This window comes from Saccopteryx bilineata, chromosome 7 (genome assembly GCF_036850765.1).
Source record: "Saccopteryx bilineata isolate mSacBil1 chromosome 7, mSacBil1_pri_phased_curated, whole genome shotgun sequence".
Taxonomy (NCBI): Eukaryota; Metazoa; Chordata; class Mammalia; order Chiroptera; family Emballonuridae; genus Saccopteryx; species Saccopteryx bilineata.
The window spans coordinates 107,414,120-107,429,623 of record NC_089496.1 but is presented as its reverse complement, the minus strand read 5'-3'; positions in this window follow the sequence as shown (position 1 = coordinate 107,429,623).

The following is a 15,504-nucleotide window of genomic DNA, read 5'->3' as shown; positions in this document are numbered from 1 at the left end:
GGGGCATTCCTGATGGGGGGGACTGAGTGGCTCACAGGAGAAAGCAGAGGGAGTGGAGGGGGGAGGCGGGCGAGGCCCCTTCACGCCCCGTTCCCAGGATACACCCCGCTGCCGTGAGGAGGGCACTGTAATCTTTACCTGCTGGGTGTCGGGTGGGTGAGGAACCCAGTGCCTCTGAAGCAGCACAGCTTTCCTGCCTGACCGTGGCCAGTGTGGGGGGTGCAGGGGTGGGAGAGAGCCCAGGCACGGGAAGGTTTGGAGCGCCTCTCCTGGCGCCCCTGGGGGACCCACACATCGTCCCTGCCCCCCCCACACACACACACACAGCAGAAGAGCAAGCACTCTGCCGGCAGCCTGTGGGGAGGACTGTGGCTTCTCCTGGCTGCTGCTTCCGTCCACTTTGGAGCAAACGGTGCTGCTGGTGCCCAGGCTTTGGATGGGAGAACCCACACCCCACTCTTGCCGGAGCACATACAGCATGCTCATGCCACCGTGTGTCCCCATGCTTGTCTCCTCCCAGACACTGAGCCCTTTTGAGGGGCTCCCTCACCTTGTTCTCTCAGTCTTCACCACAAGACCTGGTGGGCAATGTGAGTGGCCCTTTCCCAAGTGGCAGCCCTGCCCCCTGCCTTCCACCCCACCCCCACCCCCAGTCCCTACTGCTCTGGGGGGGAAGGCGAGGGCTCTCTCCCCAGTGGCTGCAGGAACAGCCCCTAAACTTAGAATAATGGCTTCTGGGCACATCTGAGCCAGGTCATAGCCAGTCTGACCCACAGGGCAGCCATAGAGCCTGGGAGGCTACTGCAGACCACAACCTGGTGCTGTGGGCGCAGCCACGTTGAGACAAAGCTTTGTGACAAAGTGGCATCCATTTACACTCAGGAAGCCCCGCTGAGGCTCTATAGGCAGCTGGAAGTGCCCCCTGACTTTGTGCCATAATAAAAGAGACAACGGATCAGTTTCCATCCCCCCTCAACCCCTCAACCCCGCAAGGTAGAGCACTTGCCCTGAGATACCAATGAGGCGCAGGCGGAGGCTCAGCAAATCCACAAATGATCACACCTCTGAGACACCCATTGTGTCTACGCTGAGCCCAACAGGTCTGCATGTTCCTGTGTCCCCAAAACAATAGCTCCAGTAGTCATCAGATGGCCGGAAACCAAAGCCAAGAGCTGCTATTAATTAAAGTATTCCTCACCCATTATGTAGAGAGCGCCACTATTTCCATCTGAAGCCTGCTAGTTGGATAACTGCTTCCATTAAAACAACAACAACGAAAAAAAAGAAAACTCATTCCGGGATACAATCTCACATGCAGGTGCTCTGGGGCTCAGGCTGCTGAAACACACACCCCAGATTTTCAGGGCCCCCAGTGGCCAGTGTCTATCTGCCCACTCGCCTGCAGGGAAACAAACACACAAAACTGCCTGGTGCCATGGCTTCGCCAAAGCCGGCAAAGGCCTGTCAGGGGCTGCAAAGCTGGCAGGTGCCTCAGAAGTCAGCCAATTGAGAGGTTCCATTCATTCACTCATTCATTCACACATGGGGCATGACGTTTACACACCTATCACAGGCACTGGAATAGTCCAGCCCATCACCCAGACTTAGTGCCTGCTGCGTGTGGCTTAACGGGGATCCAGGGCTAGAGACACAATGAAAGCAGGACAGCACAGTACGCTGGGAGTGGCCAGAGGGCAGCGGCCCACCTGCCTGCCCACCGGTGCCTTGGGGATGTGAGGGGCACAGAAACCTCTGTGCAGAGCCCCCCGGGCACCCGCAGGTACCAAATGCAGTCTCTAGAGCTGTCCACGTGCTGACGACCTGTGCATGAAATGAGATCGTCCAAAAGTCCGTGTAGGCTGATAAGTTAAACTCAAGAGCTGTAAGCGGATACAAAGAGAAATGTTAGTTAGCATGGGCTGAACAACTGGAGACATGGTAAGTATACAAAAACCCGCCCTGAGTCCCTCCCTGTGCTGGTCATACTTCAACCTACCCAACGGCAGGCACGTACATCCCTGCCAGTCTGCTGTGAGCTGCTCAGACTAATTCTGAAAGCGCTCCGTCCCCAAAGCGAGAGGCGATAGAGACCAGAACCTTCTAACTCACGCTGGGGCCAAAAGCCCCCCCCCCCCAGCAGTGTGAAGGCTGCCAAACCCCATCAACAGCACTGGGAAAACTTCCTCTCTCTGGTTTGCAACGCTGACCCACTGCGTGGTGCGGGCTGCGGGTCAGCCATTTTGAACCTGACTCCCGTTTCCTGAGTTTGCAGGATGGAGGCTCATAGGAAGAAAGAAAGGAAAGGAGGAAGGGAGGAAGATTAAAAAAAAAAAAAAAAAGGTCCAGGTCCACTTGGTTCAGAGATGAATTCACTGTCTGACACATAGTTGGTACTCGACACCTCTTTTTTAGAGGAGAAATTGGTAATGTAAGGTCAGCAGATGGGACCAAGACTACTCTAAACCAGCTCTAAAAATCCCTTTCTGACGTAGCCTACGCCACGAAATCATTGATTCGCTGGTATTATTCCATGAGAACAAATGATTGCTCATGAAGCCACGCAGGTGATAAAAGAAGTTCGGAAGCAAAAGCTGCCAGCTTGGGTTTGGAAGCAGCTGCAGGTCTTTAATTACGTTGCCTGATTTATACTCTATTAAATCTGTATATAAGGAACCCATTTCTCTGGAAGCATTTAAACCTCTTATATTCTACCAAACACAGTGCTTTTCCTTGAAATAAATGTATCCAGCTCTTTGGGGAACATATGGTATATTTCTCTCTTATTAATAATTCAGTTCAAATGAGCAAAAATTAGTTGGTGCAGTTACGGCTGATTTTGTCCTGAAAAGATCCGCATTAATTTTAGACGTTTTGTAAATTGGTCTATTAAATAAAAGCATTATATGTGAATTACCCTTTAAATTTTAAGCAACTTGGTAGTTTAATGGTATTTTTTAGTCAGATTCATTTTCAATCTTTAAAAAATTATAGTCATTACGTTAAGACAAATTTTTGAAACCTGCTCCTTCTATCCAATTACATACTGTACTAATAAGTAAACTAGAAAACTTTAATGTTCTCATTTCGGTGTTCAGTCCTGCTCTGCTCCTTCCTTAGGTGGCATCTGTCTTCCCAGACGATCCCGAGAGGGAGGCTGGCACTCCGAGCCAGAGGCTGGGCTGCTGGGGGTGGGGCGCGGGGCGAGAGGTCAGCTGGGAGGGCCGACCACGGAGCTCTGGAGGGCGTTTGGAGGACTGTTTGCTCTGCTGATGGGTCTTCTCTCTGGATGGTTGTGATGCTTCCCTAAGGGTGCTGAGCCCCGGGGCTGCGGGAAAAGCCAGCAAGGTCCGGCCAGGCAGTTTTGCTAAAGTGACCAGAGGATTCCTAACCGTCCCGAGGATGTTCGTTAGAGGAGAGGCACATGCTGACTGGCTCTGCGATCCTGCCTGGCAGAGACCCAAAGCCAGGCCCCCTGCCCCTGGGCGGTGCCCCCACAGCTGCCTGGGAGACCGGGAGAGGCAGGGCTGGTCTGAGGCCAGGTGCTCAGTCCCATTCAGAGAAGCTGGGGGAAGCAACAGAGCTCGGAAGTAGCTAATGTCTCAGCTCTAAGCTTGGCTGGCTCTGTGGTCTTGGACCACTTGGGCTCTGTGACTCAGTTTCTGCTGCTGCAAAGTGGGAACTCTCACAAAGCTGTTTGAGGAATGAAGGAGATGGCGCTTGGGACGTGCCCAGCACACTGCCTGGCCTGGGACAGGGGACAGGTGACAGCCGCTGCCAGGTCCTTCCTTCCCCACCTCCGGGCCCGGCATCGGGGCTTCTCTCCTAATCCGGGTGTTCCAGCACAGGGCTCGTTTGGGACAGGCACCTGTCCAGCCTGCCCAGCCCCTGGAGAATGCACCGGGCTCATATGAACTCTCCCGCCACTCCTGCCTCGGACAGTAACTCCAAGATGAACACCTTGTTCATCCTGTCTCCCGGTCCCCAGCTCCTTCCTGTGTGGCTTTCTGTATTTCTCCAAGCAGGTGGCTGGACACTGGAACGGACAGCCAGGATGAACGAGGAGCCCGAGTGAGGTCACACACAAGCATCCGATCTGACCTCTCTGCCCGACCCAGGCTGCTTCGCATGGAAATGTCTGGACGGGCTGGGAAGAGGGCCAGGCAGAGGGATTGAGAAGGGGCAAAAATCCAGCCTGACTACATGCAGTCGACTGTTGGATTTCCATCCTGTGTGGGGCTTCCCCTCAATACACCCACACTTAAGACTTGATTGCTTTGGACACGGAGAATATGGAGTGTGGTTTGGGTCATCCTTTCTTTCAGGAGAAAGATATTAGGCACTGCCCACGAGCCAGGCTCCATGGGGCACATGCGGGTGTAGGCCCTGGTGTGGCCCGCAGGGAGTGTCCGGGCTGGGAGCCCAGCCTACGGCACTGTGGAGGGAGCCGGCACGGCCTGAGTTTAACGTGGCTTTTGACATGATTAGCCAGGTGACATCTGGGCTCCCGTTCCTTTCTCAGCCAAATTGAGACAATAGTATCTGAGTATGCTTAACTGTCGTGTGGCTGTGAGGACCAAATGGGCACATGCACGTCAGACAGCAGCCTGCCCACCATGGGCCCCTTGTAATCAGGGGTTGTTCCTGGTATTACCTCAAGAGACAGGGAGAACAAACGGATGTCAGAGCCAAAGTTCTTCAGGAGGACGGCTGCATTGAGGAGATGAGGAAGACTAGGCATTCGGCCTGGGAAAGGGCGGAGTCAGAGAACACTCACGAGCTGAGGTGACTGATAGCTTAGAGCAGGGGACGCAGCGTCTGTCCCTCCGCTGGTGACGTCCAGCCAGCTGTCTCTCCATTACATACAAGATGGCTAAAGCTTCAACACTGGCCAAGTCAACCACTGGGGAAAGAATTGCCAAAGCATGGTGGTCCCCAGTGTGCCCGGGACGTAAGACATGCCCCCGGATAAGATGAGAGCAGTCTCTGGTGAGCGTGAGCCGTCTTTGTTACATAGCATCATTCCGCAAACATCAAACTTTTAAAAAATAGATTATCAAATAGCAATAGATATCTGGTTAAAGCTTTTGCTTTTCTTCCTGTTCCCAGTTCTTGCTTTCCCAAGATGGTTGAGATTCGATGCCTCCAACTCTCCCAAAGTTGCACAACCATGACCCATGTGCCCCTGGAGACTTAACACGGGATATAAGTCAACAAATTCTGCCGTAAAACAGAGAAAAAGCTCCTGGGTCGTAAGAGCTAGTGCTGGACAGTGGGGCCAGCCTGCTCCCAGGACACGTCCACTCCTCGCCCATGGCCTGCAGCAACCCTAGACATAGCCATCTTGCCCCCAGACCAGACCTTACTCGGTTGTTTAAACTGAATAGAATCCAGCAACTCTCAGAATTGAATGGCTTCACTTCAGTCAAATTAGCTGTTGGCCAAAGAAATCAATTCTTTCCCCATCTGCTTAGAGAGAGCCAGGGCCGCCGCCTGGCCGGGTCAGAAGTGTTAATATGCACACTGGCCCAAAGGCTGTGACTCAACCCCGCGCTGCCGCTCTCTGGGCAAACAGATGAGACAGGCAACCGTGTCCCTGACATGGCCATTTCTCACGCAGCAGGGGTGACCCCATAATTTCTCCATCCCGGCTTCTTAGGGTCTCCTTAGATGAAGACACATTACCATGTGCTAGGCATGTGACAGCTGAAAGAGGGAGGTCAAAGCCTGTGTGATTATAGCTAATCATTGTCCGCCTGTCCCTGGATGGTTGCTACTTATCAATGAATGGCACCAAATGTGGTATAAAAATCCCAGATAATTAAGTGAGAACCGGGGGATAACTTATCTGGGCCCATTTCATTCATATTTTAGAAGGCAGAGACCAGTCAACAATTCAAAGGGTTGACATCGCCACCTCATTTGGTAAGGGGGCCGAGGTATTGTCCCTCATAGACTGCGGACCCGAAAAGGACACACACTCCATGTCCCGCAAAAGGTACAGCCCAAAGGACAGGGCAGGGGAGAATTTATTTTTTCCCCTTTTCTCCTTAGCCGAAGTTATTATCACAACTGCCGGAGAATTTGTGCGATTGGGAGATAAGGATCTTAATGATTCTTTGGAGACCCGTCAATCACCGCAAACTGCTACCAGAATCGAAATTACATCTGCATTTGAATTAGCAACATTACTCGCCAATTTAGATCAGAGTGAACATTTTTCCATTGAAGATGGAATTAAATTAGAAAATGAGTGAGTCTTTAATTTCCAGATTATAAATCACTGAAAATAATTCAACTCCTGTACCTTAAGGCCAATTACATTATCCTAAGCGACATTTTATCTCCCAACCTTCGGAGTGATTTGGTGACGGGAGCCTTCACACAAATCAGTCTTGCTCTAGCAGCAAGAAATATATCTGCCCACCGAGTCACACACATAAAACACCGGGAACCGTTTTAATGCCGAAGCTTATTTTACATGAAATTTGATTGTCTGTTTGATGGTGTATTTTTGTGTTCCCATGAACCGATGTGTTAGCAGGATACGAGGTCTGAATTATGTCAGGTTCTGAAATGAAATTTTAAAATGACTGACTTTTTCAGGTTGGGCGTCTTCGTCCCTCCCATCATCGCCCTCCCCTTTGGCCTTACAAAGGACAGGGGCACCAGGGGTGGCTCAGAGGTCACACGGGCTCCCTGCCATCTCTGGCCTCACAGCATCATGTCTGTCCTGTTCCGGGTTACCTTCCCCTTGGATTACTGTCTGATGGCCTCAGGCCTGTCTCTCTCCCCACACTGTGCGCTCCTCCAAGGGCAGGCCACATTGTATCTGTGCCTGTGTCCATCCAGAAAAGCAGCCGGCTCAGAGTAGGTGTCCATTAAGTATTTGGTGCAAAAAAGACCGAACAAATGGGTGACGTTAGGTCCTGTCCACCTGGCGCCGTTACCCACAGCAGCCGCAGGAATAAAACAGATAACCAGGCCACCCAGCTGTCACCGTCACCAGGATCGACTAGAAAGCCAGGGAGGGGGCCTCTTTCACCAGCAGGGCCTAATTTTCTTGATAACTGGGCTAACATACCAAGGCATCTCCCCCAATGAACCACAAGCCCTGCTCATCACCTTAGGAAAGTGGACTTGACCCAGAAAACTTCTGAGTCCCTGACGCAGGGACGGGGAAGAAAAAGGAAAAGGAGAAGCAGGAAATTGTTAAGAGAAGAGATAGGCCCACCTGCAGGCAGGAAAGAGTGCCAAAGAAAACGCTGTTCTTGTCTGGTGACTGGGGGGTGTCTACTGACAGCCCAGGCAAAGTGGAGGGGGCCTTGGGCCCCACATGCCCACGTTGCCAGGGAGAGTCTGAGCTGCAGATATGGAGCATTCAGGAACTTCCCATCAATCCAGCCCTGGGGTTCGTCCAGGGACCTCTCGGTGCCCCACATTGCCAGGAACAGGGGCTGCAGGTTCTGGCTTGGCCCTTCCTGACCATGTGACTTGAACAAGAGCTCCATCTGGGCCTCAGCCTGCCCATCCACAAAATGGGGCCCACATGTGAGCTTGCCTACCTGGGAAAGGGTATGGGGAAGGACCCATTAAACAAGAACCTGGAAGGCCCTGAATGAGCCCCGGCTGGTCTCCCCCCCAAAAAAAACAAAAACAAAAACAAAAACAAGGGAGAGAACAAAGCCCTGTCTCTCCTCCACGCAGTGACAACAATCACGCCGCTCCCCGCATTAGGGAGGGCAGCCCCGCGGTGCGCCCTGAGTCACCTGTCTGGCTCGTGGCCCGCTGTGCAGACAAGGAGCAGAGGGGCCTCCAGCCACTGGGCCTGGCTTTGCTCCAGAGGTTGCCCTTCCACCCGCCCAGCAGCCCGAGCTCCTCCGACTCACCCACTGGTGCCCCCACGTGGTCCCTCTGACCTGGCGGAACAGGTACCCGGCTCTCGGTGCCTGGGGTGCCTGGCCCCAAACCAAGTCACAGGGTGGGGACTTTTGCACTTTGGTCTCTAAGCCCCTGTCCTCCGTGTGGCATCCTCGGGGACAGGGAATCCTCTCCTACACTAACTTGTGCCTGACACAGAGTTGGTGCCAGGTCCAGAAGGAAGGGAGCCATTGCTCAGGGCAGCTGTTCCCTGAGAGCCAAGGATCCCTGGAGTTGCACCTCAATGAGACAGGATAGCCGAGAGGGGCCCAGCTCACTCAGTCCAGATATGGCAGAGGGCGACCAGCCCAAGGAAACCTGCAAGTGTATGGCAGAAACCACAAGCCGGGACCCAGACACCTCCTCACACCTACTCAAAAATGACGCAGTAACAACCACTACCTCCCCTGGATTGTCACCTTGTATGACGCAGGTACCTTGTCCACACTGTCTTCACGAAGAAGCTTGCTACAGTTCTATGAGGTGGGAGTTACCCCATTGTACCCATTTCACAGATGGAGAAGCCAAGGCTCAGAGACACTGAGTAACTTTCCAAAGGTCTCCCAGCCAGTGAGAGTCAAAGCCAGCCTTGGAGCCCAGGCAGCGAGCTTCGGAGCCCACACCAGCAGTGCCAGGTCATGTCTGCTATGCCTGTTGACACAGAAGCAGCAGGCCCAGCCCTCACCCCCACCTTGTCAGCATCCTCAGTTCCCACGGAGCACAGAGGCCGCAGCGCCAGACCCTTCTGGATTTGGAGCCTGGGGAATAATTTGCCAGGGTTTAGGATGGCCAGATGTAACCATGCAAATGTTTGGGGCAGACTGACACTACACATGTATTTTTGTTTAGCTGAAATGCAGATGTAACTGGGGGTCTGATCCGGCAACCTTACCAGAGTGCCATGTGGTTGGGGAGCTGTGAAGTCCAGGGGGCTCACTGGCCCCTCCTCCTGGGGCCCCCAGTGGTTCCTTCTCCCTGTCCTATGTCCTCAGCTCTGTCTCAGCACACCAGCCAATCATGCCTGGGACCAGGGGGATGGTTCCAGCTGGGAGGGGCTCTCTTGCCATCAGCACCTGTCCAGGGACATTTGAGATTACAATGAATGGGACTACAGGACGCATTTTGATAATTTGGCTCAGAATGGATGCAGAAGTCACTGTCGCTCCTGCCACAGTCCTCAACTGCAGTGTTGCTCAGGGGCTTGCCCTGGCACCCTCACTGCTGCAGGGGATGCCCAGCTGTCACTGCTCTGCTCACCTGGGAGGGACAGCAGAGCGGTCAGCCAAGCATTTGCTCCAACTCCCTGCCCCATGCTCCACCCCCACTCCACACATGGTCACAATGCACACACATGCATGCTCTCAGACACACATGCACATGGGTGCACACAGATGCACATGCACATGGGTGAGCATGCACTGCATACATAGGTGCACATATACGCACATGGGTGCAGACAGATGCATCTGCACACGGGTGAGCATGCACTGCATACATAGGTGCACACACACGCACATGAGTGCACAGATACACGTGCACACGGGTGAGCATGCACTGCATACATAGGTGCACATACACGCACATGAGTGCACAGATACACGTGCACACGGGTGAGCATGCACTGCATACATAGGTGCACACACATGCACATGAGTGCACAGATACACGTGCACACGGGTGAGCATGCACTGCATACATAGGTGCACATACACGCACATGAGTGCACACAGATGCACATGCACATGGGTGAGCATGCACTGCATACATAGGTGCACATACACGCACATGAGTGCACACAGATGCACATGCACATGGGTGAGCATGCACTGCATACATAGGTGCACATACACGCACATGAGTGCACACAGATGCATCTGCACACGGGTGAGCATGCACTACATACATAGGTGCACATGGGTACACACACATGCACAAAGGTATGCAGATGCACATAGATACTCGCATGCATGTGGACATAGGTACATGTGTACATGTGCACATAGGTACACACATGCATGTGCACATAGGGGCACAGGCACATAAGGGCACACACACCGACGGCCTTTGCTCTTTCCTGGGGTCAGCCAGCCCACAGCTCTTCCGGAACCTGAGGATCACATCCATTCTTCCTGGGCTCCCTTACTGTAACCTGATGAAAAATTCATATTTTCTATTTTCCCCACTCCTCAGCCTATTTATCACAGGAAGTGTTGAGGAGTTGGGTAGCCTGGTTTAAAGCATGTCTGTCTTGTGAGGGGACTTTGAAGCATTTGACGGGGGAATTTCTGGTCCCGTTGAGACACAGATCGTGGAGGAGGCAACATTGGAGCAGTGGACCTTTGCCTTCTTGTGTGCAAAACGGTGGGAGCTGTGAACTCCCTCCCCGGAGAAGTGCTCCATGTTCCCGTGTTCTGGACCCCTCCCTGGAAAGGCTGCTGTGGTGTGGAAGGGACACGCATGAGCGTGGTGGCCACTAGCCCTCACATGAAAAAATAATGTAAGTCCAGCCTGACCAGGCGGTGGCGCAGTGGATAAAGCATCAGACTTGGAGGCGGAGGACCCAAGTTCAAAACCCCAAGGCTGCTGGCTCGAGCGAGGGTTCATCCAGCTTGAGCATGGGGTCACTGGCTTGAGCGGGGGATCATAGACATGACCCATGGCCACTGGCTTGAGCCCAAGATCACTGGCTTGAGCCCAAGGTCACTGGCTTGAGCCCAAGGTCACTGGCTTGAGCAAGAGGTCTCAAAGGGTCACTCACTCTGCTGTAGCCCGTCCCCCATCAAGGCACATATGAGAAAGCAATCAATGAACAACTAAGGAGCCACAACAAAGAATTGATGCTTCTCATCTCTCTCCCTTCCTGTCTGTCTGTCCCTATCTGTCCCTCTCTCTGTCTCTCTCTGTCTCTGTCACAATAATAACAACAACAATAATAATAATAATGTAAGTCCTGCAGGAGTTAAGGTGTTTCTTGCCCCAAAGCAGTCATTCTCTCTGAATAGGTGTTTGCTTCTCACCTCTGTCTTTGGAGGGGCTCTGATTTCCTGCGTTAGACACTGTCCACTGACCCAGGATCACTAGGAGGACAGAAAACATGCTGTATCAGTCACCACTGGGTCTCCAGAGCCCAGAACCGTGCCTGGCATTTGTAGGTTCTCATAGATATTTGTGGAGTGAATGAGCAAATAGATGAATAAAGGGTGCAGAGAGAACTGATTGCAGGAATTTCTAAGAAACAGCACACAATCTGTCCACTCTTCTTCACTTCTCTTTCCTATCTGAGATAGAGTTCCAATCCAAAACCTTTAGTTAAAAAGAAAAAAGAAAAAAAAAGGCTAGATTCCATATTCTTACTGAATAAATGTAGCATCAATCCTAAAGGAACTGTGGGTTTCTGAAAGTCAAGAAAAGGTAGAGAACACCCTGTAAAGAATCTCACATGCAACAGAAAACATCCTGTAAAGAGTATCACATCTGGATTAGTGAAGTTCTTCCATGAATAGACCCCAGTCGGTTGACCAGTGGAAAACATCAGCGGCCAGCATGAAGGCCAACGTGCTTTGCCCTCTGGCCAAATTTTCCTAACAGCTCTTAGAATTCAGAATAACATTAATTTATGGCCAAGATGACCCCATTGTGCCTCCCCCTTCCACACCCCCATGGCCCCTTCACTCCCAAAGGCACATGGAAAAAATGCCCCCTGAGGTGCAGACAGATAGGTACTGGTGCACCTGGGCCTGCCATCTGGGCTCATCTCTGAGGCCCTGGCACCAGGTGGCTCACTGGCTCGAGGCTCCAGGCCGTCTGTGGGATGTGGGCCTCCGTCAGAAGCGTGGCCACCAAGGCCGAGCCCCAGTCCCAGACAATGCCAGACCTATCACACAGGGAAACATCACTGTTCCTGATGGTGCTCTCCCCTCCCTCCAGCCCCATTCTCGATCCTGGACATTAAATATTTATGAATCCTTTATAAAAATTAAAAAAAAAGCCACAAACCTCAAATAATGCAAGTTGTCTACTCGGCAGGGAGATCTCGAGACGATAAACGTTATTTAGAAACACCACGATAGGCTTCATATTGTGATGTGATTGGGGACCATATTAAAACCCTGCCAAGGCTATTCTACCTAATTTTTGTTTCAATTCAGGCAATATCGCCACTGCTTAATATGATTTCTATTTACTTTCTTTCTATTGTTAGTGTTTTATTGGGGTTGTGTCTGCTTTATCAAGCAGATCTCCTCGGAAAGGGAGGTCAGACCAGGCTTCAGACCTCGAAATTTTCTGTCATCTTTCTTTTAAAGGGATTTCCATTATATCTTGCTTGGTCTGAATTCACTCAAATTCTCCAACACTAATATAAACTCTTTTTCTTTACTCCTGCCCAATTTCAATATTCCTACCGGCTCAAAGCCTGACAGCTTGATATTTAAAAGCTATATAAACTCTTATCATCCAGTTTTATGCTCCCGTTTTTCCAGGGTACCATTGGATTTGGGTGAATGCTACATAAAATGTGTGCATTGAAGAGTTTCAAATCAAGTTATCTCCTCCATCTATAAAAATTGAATTTTAAAGGTTATTTTAATTATAAGTTTAAACCCAGGCACTCTTAATGATGGGGCCCACCTCCTCCATGAAACCATTCAATCCCAGGGGCTGCCACCAGCTGGGGAATCCTGTTATTTCCTGAATTAAATGTAATTTTGCAAGATAGGATATTATTTTTTTAACATATTATACGCTTTGCATAACACCCTCTCTTCCAGGACAAACTGCAGGAATCTCTCCTTATCTCAAGTGTGAAGGAAGAGGTGACAGTCATTCCCCATCTCCTTGAAGCCACCACATCCAACCCATCCAATGGCATAGCAGGCCAGGATGTCCCATCGCCAAACAATCTGGAGGGGGGGAAAAACTAATTTAAAAAGTAAGTAAAATCCAAATTTTAAACCCCTATTTCTTCAGGTTGCCATCTAAACTCTTCTGGTTTAAGGAGGAGAAGAAGGGGGGGAAAATTCTTTCTTATGTGGGGCTCCCAGACTCTAAGTTTCTAAACGTGTTATTAGAGCCGTGATTGAAATCTGACAAAAACAGACTGCGTTTTATAATAATGTCCCGCAGCCAAAGTATGGCACCAATAACTAAACAATACTTTATCACCTTTGCCACTTTCAACAGCTCCCATTAATATTGAGATCATAGTGTTCGGCCCTCTATTCCCCAGCTGACTGCCTCGGTGACAACGCTGGCTAAGGCGGTGACATTGAAAAATATTTGCTGTGACATGGCCACAAATCACAGCGAGACAAGTTTAAAACTCAATATTCACTGAACTTGCATCGGCGACTTTCTTGCTCCAATTTCTAAAACACAATTATTCTCTGCTCCTTTCTCCGAACCGGCAGGACAGGAGTGGGTGTACACCATGCACAGAAAGGGGGAGTGATGATAATATATATATATATATATATATATATATATATATATATATATATATATATTAAAAAAGATTCTTTACGGTTCTCCAACAGTATCATTTTGTCAGTCAGAAAATGTTGCCGGAGAAGGAGTCGAGAAGGCAGACCCCAGACGTGGGGAAAGGATCCCAGATGTGGGGAGAGGGTCTGTGTTCTGGACTGTTCAGATCCTCACGGCCGCCTGCACCCGGATTGCAATTACCTGCGGTCCTGGGTTCTCTCGATAGCCTCATTTTACACAGATCGATTTTTTTTTTTTTTTGTATTTTTCTGAAGCTAGAAACGGGGAGAGACAGTCAGACAGATTCCTGCATGCGCCCGACCGGGATCCACCCGGCACGCCCACCAGGGGGCAACGCTCTGCCCACCAGGGGGTGATGCTCTGCCCCTCTGGGGCGTCGCTCTGTTGCGACCAGAGCCACTCTAGCACCTGGGGTAGAGGCCAAGGAGCCATCCCCAGCACCTGGGCCATCTTTGCTCCAATGGAGCCTCGGCTGCAGGAGGGGAAAAGAGACAGAGAGGAAGAAGAGGGGGAGGGGTGGAGAAGCAGATGGGCGCTTCTCCTGTGTGCCCTGGCTGGGAATCGAACTCGGGACTTCTGCACGCCAGGCCGACGCTCTACCACTGAGCCAACCGGCCAGGGCCACAGATCAATTTTTTGTTTCCAGCTTTCTCAAGGTGCTGAAGCAGATGTTGGCCAACTTGGCAACCGCCCCTAATTCCCTTTACGGATGCCGTGTCATCGTGGCAGACAGTGCCCTCAGCCCACTCTGCTCCTGCTAACCGTACTGGGATGCTGCCAGCCAGCTGTACCCTGAACCCCCATCGAGAATTGGGAGCTCGTGGGGCATTATTACCACTGATTCCCACCGGGTAAAATTTCCAAGAGGCCTGGTGTCTGCATGATTCAGGCCAAGGCAATTCTTCTTTGGAGTGGATCTGCCCGGGATGCTGGGCGTTCACAGAGCACAGAGCCTGTGTTTTCCTCTGTAGTCTTCACGCCTCTCCTGGCACCTGGCTCCCAGTAGGCCCCTGTGAGCGTGTGCGGGACAGAGAGTAGGCGTCTACCTAAGACCGGGAGTCCCTGCAGGGAGCCTCCAGGCTCTGCCTCCAGGTCAGGTGGGAGTGTGGGCATCAGCCTGTGTACCACTGAATCCAAATAAAATGAGGATTGGGACTTGGCCGCTGAGCTGAACATCCTGGAAGTCACTGGTAATCCGAATGAAAGCCATTTCAGTATATAAAGTCACAGTACATGTGATGTGACTTTGCAAATTAAATTAATATTGACACAAACCTACCAGATTGGTACCCATGACCCAAAGATGACCCATCCTGTCCACTTCTGTAGGATCAATGGGACAAGAGCAAGCATGGCGCTCCTTCTCTGAGCAGTACTGTCTGTCTGTCCTGTCCCAGGCTTCCTATGGCGTGGAGGGTCAGCATCCATCTGTCCTGTCCCAGGCTTCTCGTGGTGTGGGGGGGTCTGCACCCGTCTGTCCTGTCACAGGCTTCTCATGGCGTGGGGGGGGGTCTGCATCCGTCTGTCCTGTCCCAGGCTTCCTGTGGCATGGGGGGTCTGTGTCCGTCTGTCCTGTCCAAAGCTTTCTGTGGCGTGGGGAGGTCTGTGTTCGTCTGTCCTGTCCCAGGCTTCTCATGGTGTAGGGGGTCTGTGTCCATCTGTCCTGTCCAAGGCTTCCTGTGGCGTGGGGGGGGGGGTCTGTGTCCATCTATCCTGTCCCAGGCTTCCTGTGGCATGGGGGGTCTGTGTCCGTCTGTCCTGTCCAAAGCTTTCTGTGGCGTGGGGGGTCTGTGTCCATCTGTCCTGTCCAAGGCTTCCTGTGGCGGGCGGGGGGGGTCTGCATCCATCTGTCCTGTCTCAGGTTTCTTGTGGTGTTGGGGGTCTGTGTTTGTCTGTCCTGTCCCAGGCTTCTCATGGTGTAGGGGTTCTGTGTCTATCTGTCCTGTCCAAGGCTTCCTGTGGCGTGGGGGGTCTGTGTCCATCTGTCCTGTCTCAGGTTTCTTGTGGTGTTGGGGGTCTGCACTTCTCAGTTCGCAGAGCTCTGCATGAGAGGCCGCAGCCGGGGCCTCCTCAGCACGGCGCTGA